Below are 9,628 nucleotides of genomic sequence, written 5' to 3' on the forward strand. Positions count from 1 at the left end.
TGGAGGAGCATAATCATTACCTCCTAACCTCAAGATGCCCAAGCCCAGTTCTTCCTTTCCATGTATTGTGGCTAAGAACTTTGGAAAACTAACTGGTATCCTTAAGTGTTTGGGCCTGTGATGTACCTAGAAGACAAGTCAGGTTCTCTGATTTTTTATCCCCAAATGTCAAACTTGCTTTCCATAAGCCTAGAATCTTTAGCATACGGAAATTGCTCTAATTCAACTACAAAATCCTTTCATCTGCATCTCCCTAGAGATTCTAATTTGTATTTTTATTCGGAATATTGTGAAAAAATCCATATTTAACTGAGAAAATTGATACAGAATCTAGAACATGTTAACCATGCACTTAGCTTTACCCCATATTGAGTCAGATTACCTGACAATTATATTGCATGATGTTAGCTCTCTAAATAAATGCTTTCAGAAATCTACAATTTAGCATCATGCCCTTGGCTTTTACTAGTGTCAGTGAAAGAATGGCCACATGAGGAGGAAGGGATCTGTACTGCTGATTAAACTAGTTCTGAAGAGTAACCCATCCTGCTATCTACAGTCCTTTCTTCCACGAAGATCTGCTTGGTGCTGCCTTGGCCCTCAGAACCAGGAAGTCGAGTCAGGAGTCAGGAGAGCCATCACCCGGCACATGGTTCCACCTGTGCTTGCAGGCTCTGTGGGGCCTCCACACCAGGGTCTCTGGGAACCTGCCTGGGGAACAGAAACTGTGTGGATCTGAGTGTGGACCCCACCTCCACTTCAGTCAGAGCGGCTCTGCTCCCATATGTTCTGTAGATTGTGTCTCTTTCAGTAACTTTGTTTAAGAGAAGGGTTTGATTGTTATGATCACATTTGGAAATCTCTGGTGTAGTAGTGAAGAGCACAAATGATGGCATCAAATGCTTCTGAGATTAATTTTCAACTCCATCACTATATTTGCCTTGTGTCATTGGTCATGCCATCTATTCTCTCGTTAGTTTTCCTAAATATTTGTAAAATGGGAATATTAATAATACTAGCTTTTGAGGGGATATAAAGAGGATTTAATAAGATTTAGTAGGATAAAAAATTCCCATTACATAATTTGGTTCTCAATTTTGGCTATCCATTTAGCATCAACAATAGAGGTCAGGGCTCATTTGCACTGAACAAAATTCCCAGGCTTGTAATTCTGCTTAAAAACATTGCTTAAAAACAATCTACTGTGTAATCGATACTCAATAAATGCTTTCAAACTGAACTCTTGGCAAAGTGTTTGCTTCTATTTATTAGCAATGAGCACAATGTAATATCATATTTTTGCTTTGTTTTTGCTCTTGCTGCTGGCACCACACCACATCTCCCTAAGTCAGGCTGTCAGGTATTAGTATTTCCTACCAGGTTCATTATTCATCACTTTTTTTTTTTTTATGGTTGATTTACTAGTCCTCTGGAGGCGCACACAGAGGGGGTGTCATCACTTTTTTTAATCTATTTTTTTTGGATTTGTGGTTTCATTACGTCACCATTTTTTCACTGTATGCCTCCTCAAAAATCATGTTGGAAATGTTTAGTGCATAAATAATTTTTAAAAGGTAAATATAACTATTTTTATATAAAGTAATATTTTATCTGTGATACTGTAAGACAGGCACACTAAATATTTATCATAATAAAGAGTCTTACAATGTATAGCAGTGCCAAAGCTAATCTGATTGAACGCACTTCAGAGTGATAGGCCTGAATATGTGTAAATTGTTTAAGAGGGTAAGTTCCATGTTAGCTAGTAGGGAATTTCTATACGTTCCTTGAAAACTGGCATTATAAATAAAGATATGATTCCTTGATCTATCAGTGAATATTTCTACACTTTCTTTTGAGTAGTGGATCATGTTGAAAAAATACCCATGCGTAAGCATGTTAAGGCAGAATCCAGGAGACAACAGATTGTAAACATGTTTACAGAAGCCATTATCAGAGGAATTATATGATCAATGAAAAGAAGTATGGACCTAGAGTTGAAAAAAAAAAGCTATTAAAAGAAATTGTGCCAAACCCCACAACTATATTCAATATTCATGGTTATTTGCTGTATCTGTTTGCAAGACTGTAATAGCATTTGATAGATGCCAGAAGATTTTTAGCACAGTAGCATAGCTGACATTGGAACTTATAATTAATATCTTCAAAAAAATTACTAATGGCTGAGTTTAAATTGTCATTACTTCCAATCGTCTAATGGTGTTGAATTGATATACAGTCACCTGAAAAGCACTTTATGCTTTTCTAAAAGAACATAATCCTTTCTAAAAATGTCACATTAAAAGCATGTTTCTATAATATATTGCATTATAGAAAGGTGAAAATAATAAACTGTGCAGAGTTCAACTAAAATAAAAATCATGAGCCAAATTACCCATGTCTGCTTATTATCACTGGTTAAAATAAAAAGAATTTAGTATCGAATGGGTACTTAACTCATGTTCAAGACTGTTCAGGAACATTATACATACATATTCCCAACACAAATACAGTGAAATCTGCAAGTATGTATTATTGGTGTAGGCAAAGAGACATTGTGGTAGACTAATATTCATTTGCAACTAATTAAGAGAGAAAATAGGGCAATGTAATTCCACTAGGGCTAGTAACTGCTGCTATTGCCTGTTTTCATATTTCCTTGCTGCTGAATGGCACTGAACTTCTGATATTGCACTAACATAGATAACCCCCTTATCAGAAGAAATCTTCTAAAATAGAATGTTTCCTTATTAAAGAAGGAAAAAATCTTAAAAAATACATATATATATAGTCCTTCACATACTCTGCTCCTGCCAAACTGGAGTTGCCCCTCTTCATGCTTTCATTCAAAAGGGTCCTCTGACTTGAAATGACTTACCTTCTATGACAAAGTACTGAAATCCCCGAGACCCTGTAGGCCCAGGGCCAATGGCCTCTTCCTCATGAAGCTTGCTTCCAACTTCCTGTGCACTCCGACCAGAGTGACACACCACCTGTAAACTCACTTCTGATGGGAGAAGGTCAGACAGGAGAGAAGTCTGCTATTTAACACTGTAGAGGGAGTCATTTTTAGGAACTTGAGCTTCAGGAAAACACCCTGAATTCCAGGACTCACTTGAGGAAGCCGAGGCAAAAGGCGAAGAGCAAAGACAAAGAAGTAGGAAGCAAAAAGACTCCTGGGAGATAGACGTTGATTTGAACCGCGGCTCTGCTACACAGTAGCCATGCGGTAACGGGCAGCTAAGGGGGCCTCCGCTCCTCACCTGCAGAGACGGTGTATCAGGTAGGGACTGCGTTTGGCTCCAATTACCAAAGTGACAGTGGCTGAAAGACACAAGGCTTGAATTTTCTCATCAACAAGGAAGTCCAGAGGGAGCGCTGGTTCCGGGGCTCTGCCTTTTTGCCCTGCCTCCCCTAGGTCAGTGTCTCTCCCTCATGATCGTGACTTGGATCTTGTACTCCAAATGTGCTGTCTCGAAGACAGAAGTGTGTGGGAGGGTGTAGAGGGCGAGAGGCACAGGCTGCTGAGTTTGCCCCCTTTAAACAAGGTGTCCCAAGAATCCGCCATGAACCCCAACTCATGTCCCACTGGCCAGAACTGTGCCACATGGACATTCTGAATTACTTTTAGTAAGAAAGAAGAGACGGACACTGGGAGGTAGTGCCGTTCCGAAGTGAGGGTACCGTGCGCCCGAGGACGGGGAGCAAGGCAGCACAGAACCCAGAATCCTCTGACTTACGTTCTCCAAATTTGTGGATTCATTTGTAACTCAGTCTTTTTTCGTGTATTTCACTGTTTTTTTTATAGTATCATTGATATACAATCTTATATTAGTTTCAAATATGAAACAGTGGTTCAGCAGTGATCCATATTATTAAATCCTCACCCCCTCTAGTGCTATCTGTCTAGTGCTAGTCACTACCAATGTAGTAAGATGTTACAGAATCATTAACTATATTCTCCGTGCTGTATTACCATCCCTGTTTAACTGTTTTTTTTTAATATCTTGACTTTAAAATTTTAATGACCAGGCAATATCACCATTTCAAATTATGTCCTCTTCCCCATAAAGGATGATTATTCAAGCTGTATCAAATGTCATTATGTAGTTTTATTATTTTACAAAGATTAATTTTCTCATTTAATAAGAGAAGTATGAGTTAAGTAATGAGGAAACAATTGATGTGTAAAGCAGTACAAAACCCTGTTCAGTTGTAAGGTGTAAGTGCAGCCAGCACGAGTTGGAGCAAAATTTTCTCAGAAGTAAATGAGCCCCAGCCACCATGTCTCAGCTAGCTGGGCCATGGGCCATGGTGAGGAGGCTCAGGCAGCCCGACTCGAGAAAATCCTGCCTTACATTCAACTATTACATCCTCTCCCTAGCTCCTCTTCCTGCCCTGATGCTCCACTGTCACGTCTCTAATGAAGAAGGTACCAGATCTGGTGTCCCAGAAAGAATTGAATCTGAAGGAGTTTTAGGGGGATGGGAAGTAAGCTTAGGGAAGATGGTCTGTTCAGGATCTATGCTCTACAAAATTGGAGACTTGTCAAAAACCACAGTCACTGTCTTCAGAGTGGCCTTTGCCTGAAAACCTGTAAAAAAAGGGAAAACTATTTTCTGAACCACAGTCATCCGCCACCTTCAAATTGTATCGTGTTATTTTTAGCTTAACCATAGTTTGCAGCCATGGCTCCCAGAGTTATTTCTTGCTCTGATAGTGTTTATGGTTAGGAAAATCAGGCCTACTCTACCCTCAGTGATTTTCTTTCAGAGACCATTACGGGATTAACAGTAAATTCCTCTAAAAAGATAACACTTACAAGAGAGAAAAGAAAAAAAGGAAAGCATGAATCACATCGAATTCCTTTCTAGATACTTTCTTCTGTGAAATCTCAATTATAATTTAGAATGCAATAGTCTGACTCTTGCATTCTATGAAAAATAATCAGTTATTTGATATGAATATATAAAGTTAATTAGAATTTAAAAACTGAAAATAGTCTATTTTCATATAAGGTCAACTTTGACAAGGTACTTTTTAAAAAATTTTTTATTAAGGTATTATTGATTTTATATTATATATCAAATATATATTTTATATATATATCAAAATTTAAAAAATTAAATAAATAAAATAGTTGGAAACTATACAAAAACAACAACAATAACAAACTATTAAAACTAATAAACAAATTCAGTAAAAGTAATTGCAGGATATAGAATGAACATACAGAAATAGGTTTTATTTCTTTATATAAATAATGAACTATCAGAAACAAAAATTAAGAAAACAATCCCATCTACAGTTGCATCAAAAATAATAAAATACCTAGGAATATATTTAGCCAAGAAGGTGAAAGACCTGAACTCTGAAAACTATAAGACTTTGATGAAATAAATTGAAGACAACACAAAAAAATGGAAAGATATATCATGCCAATGGATTGAATAACTAATATAACTAAAACGTCCATACTACCCAAAGCAATCTACAGATTCAGTTGCACTCCCTATCAAAATAACAAAGGCATTTTTCTCAAAACTAGAGCAATTAATCCTAAAATTAGGAACTACATAAACAAACAAACAAAAAAACAAATGGCCCAGGCAATCTTGAGAAAAAAGAATAAAGCTGGGATATCTTGATTTCAATCTATACAACAAAGCTCCCTGATTTCAATGTTTACTACAAAGCTACAGTGATTAAAATTTATGGTACTGGCACAAGAACGTAGACCAATGGACCAGAAAAAGAGCCCAGAAATAAACTCACATCTACATGGTGAATTAATATATGACAAAGGAGCCAGGAATATACATGAGAACAATATACGAGAATGATCTGGTGGTTGCCAGAGGGGAGGATAGTGGAGAAATGTGCAAAAAAAAAAAAGTTTATTTGAGGTAAAGCACAGCATATCAAAAAGAAGAAGACAATCCAATTGAAAATGGGACTGAATAGACATTTTGCCAAAGAAGACACACAGGTGTCCAACAGCCACCTGAAAAGCTACTCAACATCACTAATCATGTGATAGGAATTAAAAGGTACAAACTTCCAGTTATAGTATAAATAAGACATTGTATGTAGAAATACAATATGCAGCATAGAGAATGTAGTTAATAATATGCAACAACTTTGCATGGTGACAGATGGTAGCTAGGTTTATCTTGGTGATCACTCTGTAATATACATAAATGTCGAATCATTATGTTGTACACCTGAAACTAATATATTGTATGTCAACTACATGTCATAAAATAAATTTAAAAAGCTGTGTGATATAAGATAAAACAATTTTTTTATAAAAGTAAACAAGAGTATTAAGGAAATTTGGGGTGACTTTCAAATCATGCAGATAACCACTTACTGAGTTTTTTCAAAAGCTGTTGTTAAATCTTATGCATACCTTATGCATACCTTATGCATACAGGTAATGGTAAGTAAGTCAAGACAGACTAGAAAAATGATGGAAAAGTGAAGTAAATTTTTAGATACAGATTTATAAGTTTGAACAGAAGCTATCATATTTATTGGAAAGTGCATTGTATTTTTTACATATACAATTTTAACATACACAATTACCTGAAACCTACTAATGACCATTATTATTTTGTCTTAAGAAAAACAAATTGCAGTTTAGAGAGTTGGGTGACTTTTGAATGGCCACACAATAAATAAAAGAATCAGTGTTTCAACTCAAGTCTCACCAGAAAGCTCATGGTTTTAATTATTATGAAATTTTTCATTAAGAAACTTTGATGCTAATTAAAAACTTGGCCAAAAAGCCAATTCTTAACAACAGTCTGTACTTTACAGCAAACTTTTCTGGAAATACTGTTTCATATAGAAACATGTTTACATCCATGCCTCAGCTCAAGAAGCTGCCCTGGAACTGAACACTGTTATTCAGCCTCAAAGACCATCATGCTCTGGGTCCTGCTAGAAGCACCCTGTTTGTCAGAGTCCCACATGCTTTGTATGACCTGCCTTCCTTAACAAGAGACACTCTACTCCATCTTAACCACCTTGGTTAGGAAAAAAGTAGCACTATTCTACAGAGGCAATCCAAGCTTTTGAAGGTAATATTAGAGGTTAAGAGTCAAGAGAAATTCTGCCCAAGTTAGAATAACCCTTCTATAGGAGTTAGGACCCAGTGTTCTTCCATATTTTATAAAAATTTCCCTTCAAACTAGATCTGTCTGGAAAACAAAAGTTTAGCTCTTAAGAAGAAAGATACTAGTAGTTCATTAAATTAGAAAAATTAGTCTATCTAATTTGAAGCCTGAAGATTAGGCCCTCACAGCTAGAGACCTAGAGCAAATTGCCTAGTATCTCTAGGTCTTGATTTCCTTCCCTGCAATATGGAAGCAATACTGCCTACCTCTCAATGTGGCTCAAGGCTAGAATGCAGTAATATACACAAGGGTGTTTTTTAAATTGTAAAGAACTAAGAAAATATGTTACCACTACAGATGAAAAATTTTTATCAGTATATTGTTCCCAAAGAGACTTTAAAAATACACTCCAAAGTATTGTTCAGCTCTAACAAAGTATATTAAGATGCTGTGAATTCCAACCAATTGTTTCTTAATCTTTTCAAAATTGAGCAGGATGTGGTGTGTACCAGAGAACACTTTATTTTTCCATAACTTCCACATTTGGAAAAATTGCAAAGATTTATGGAAAACTGGAGGGGGGTCACACATGCTGTGTTTTAAACTAGAATGTATGAGACAAAAATGAAACAAATGTAAAACAGTTGTCACGTTGCACTCTTCAGACAGAAATTAAGATGTTCATTCTCAAAAGCAAGAGTAAACACAGACTCAGATGAAGAAAATACCTCTAAATATTTACCTCAATTTTTATATGGTAGTTGAAAAACATAAATTTTCTTAATGGTTCACAATCATTACTAATATTTGTACAGTCTTATATAGGAGGCTTACTATATACTTAAGCTCAGTAGGAGTATATACATAATGTTATTTTATTTCAAATGCCCCCTAAACTGTTATGTCAAATATTCCTTTCCTACCTATAATAACATTTTTGTCTAGAATCCATAATTTCCTGTAATTTTCAGTTATTTCAAAACTCTATCTGGTCCAATCTCAAACGTAAATTTCTAATTTCAAATCTGATTTAAACTTCTTCTCCTTCTCACCTCCCAGGCTGGTCTCCCAAGCGGGCCTTCAGCGCCCCATTCTCTCGGTTGTCGGCTCCCACGGATTTGAGCTGGGCCTGTGACTCATACTAACCAGTGGAAAGGATGCTGTGCCCATTCTAAGCCTGAGTCATAAGGACTGGTCACTTGATTTTGTGCATTTGGAAGCCTTGAGCTATCATGTAAGAAATCTGGCATGTCACCACCTCATGTAGAGAGACTACGTGGCAAGGGGAGGCCACGAGCTCACATGCGGAGGGCGAGGGAAGCCGGGTCATTCTGCAGTCCCAGCTGAAGCCAGTCTGCCAGCCGTGCCTACCACGGGGCCAGGCCTGTAATCGGGCTGCCTTGGGTATGAGAGCACAGCCGAGGCACAGGAAGACCACAGCTCTGGAGAAGAACCACCCGGAAGAGTCAGCTGTCCTCAGAACCAGGAGAGGAAAGCCATGATATTCTGGGTGGCTGTCGTGCAGCAGCAGAAAACTGCAACGCTTCCCACTCTCATCTCTGTCTGGCCAGGAGAGAGATGGCATGGATTTTTCTTTCTCTTCTGCTTCTAGCTATTTTGTGTTGGGGGCTGGGAAGAGGAATTGAGAACAGGGTGCAGTGTTTTCCTTAATTGCTCTGCCTCAGGTGATGTGCTAGCGTTTGCCTGTGCCAGCTTGTTAGAGCCGAGTGTTAAATTTTCAGTGACTTTACGGGCCAATTGCCTGTTATTAAAAACAAAATTATATAAGGCTGTGATTAAATAAAGAGTATTAAAAAGGTAATAAATACTCAGAACTTGTCACTTCCTGTTGTATGTCACTGCACTGTTGCTTTCCGCCTAGCCACTGCGTGTGTTGTGCGTGTTGGGAGTGGTACTGCAACAACGGTCTGCTACTGCACATTTCCTTCTGACCTCACACACAGTGAGGTCACAACAGCCATGCGGTAGTGCTTAGACCATGGAAATAAGCAAACATAAATCAGTGCTTCTCCCCACTCGGGACCAGCTGCTGGTTGTTAAACTTCTGCCAGAACACCACTGCCTACAGCCCCCTGCTGTGTATATGTGTGTAGCATCTCTGGTCCATCCTGGCTAGCAGGTGATGCCTCCTCTGGGGTAGGCATGAGAGGGTTGGCCATCTTAAAAGGTACATGCATGAGTTTTTTGAGGGTGTCCTGGGAGACCTCCTGGTGTCACTGTTCCTAACATGGGAAGCTCCTGCTCTACCTTTTCATTTTGGCCTGTAGAAGAAAACCTCTCAACCTCTTGCCCAGGCTTTGCCAGTGGAGAGCCCTTATTTGTGTAGCAGCAGCAGAGCCCATCAAGCTTCCATCTTCGTTGATGTCCACCTGACCCAGCCTGAAGATGAAGGAATATGATTATCTGGATGGCGGATTTATGTTAGTCTAAGTAATATTGAATGGCCTGAGGTGGGTTTTCAGGAAGCAAATTCTGAGATGGATTTT

At 38.1% G+C, this 9,628-nt stretch overlaps 1 long non-coding RNA gene across 1 annotated transcript in view; it reads left to right on the plus strand.

Annotated features, from left to right (window-relative positions):
- LOC118967628 (uncharacterized) overlaps positions 1 to 8,947 on the plus strand; it is a 30,678-nt gene extending 21,731 nt beyond the window's left edge. The window contains exon 3 of the long non-coding RNA XR_012124137.1: positions 8,181 to 8,947. This is a non-coding gene — a long non-coding RNA (uncharacterized lncRNA). The remainder of the gene's footprint in view (positions 1 to 8,180) is intronic.
- The last annotated feature ends 681 nt before the right edge of the window (positions 8,948 to 9,628 follow it).

This window comes from Manis javanica, chromosome 13 (assembly GCF_040802235.1).
Source record: "Manis javanica isolate MJ-LG chromosome 13, MJ_LKY, whole genome shotgun sequence".
Classification (NCBI taxonomy): Eukaryota; Metazoa; Chordata; class Mammalia; order Pholidota; family Manidae; genus Manis; species Manis javanica.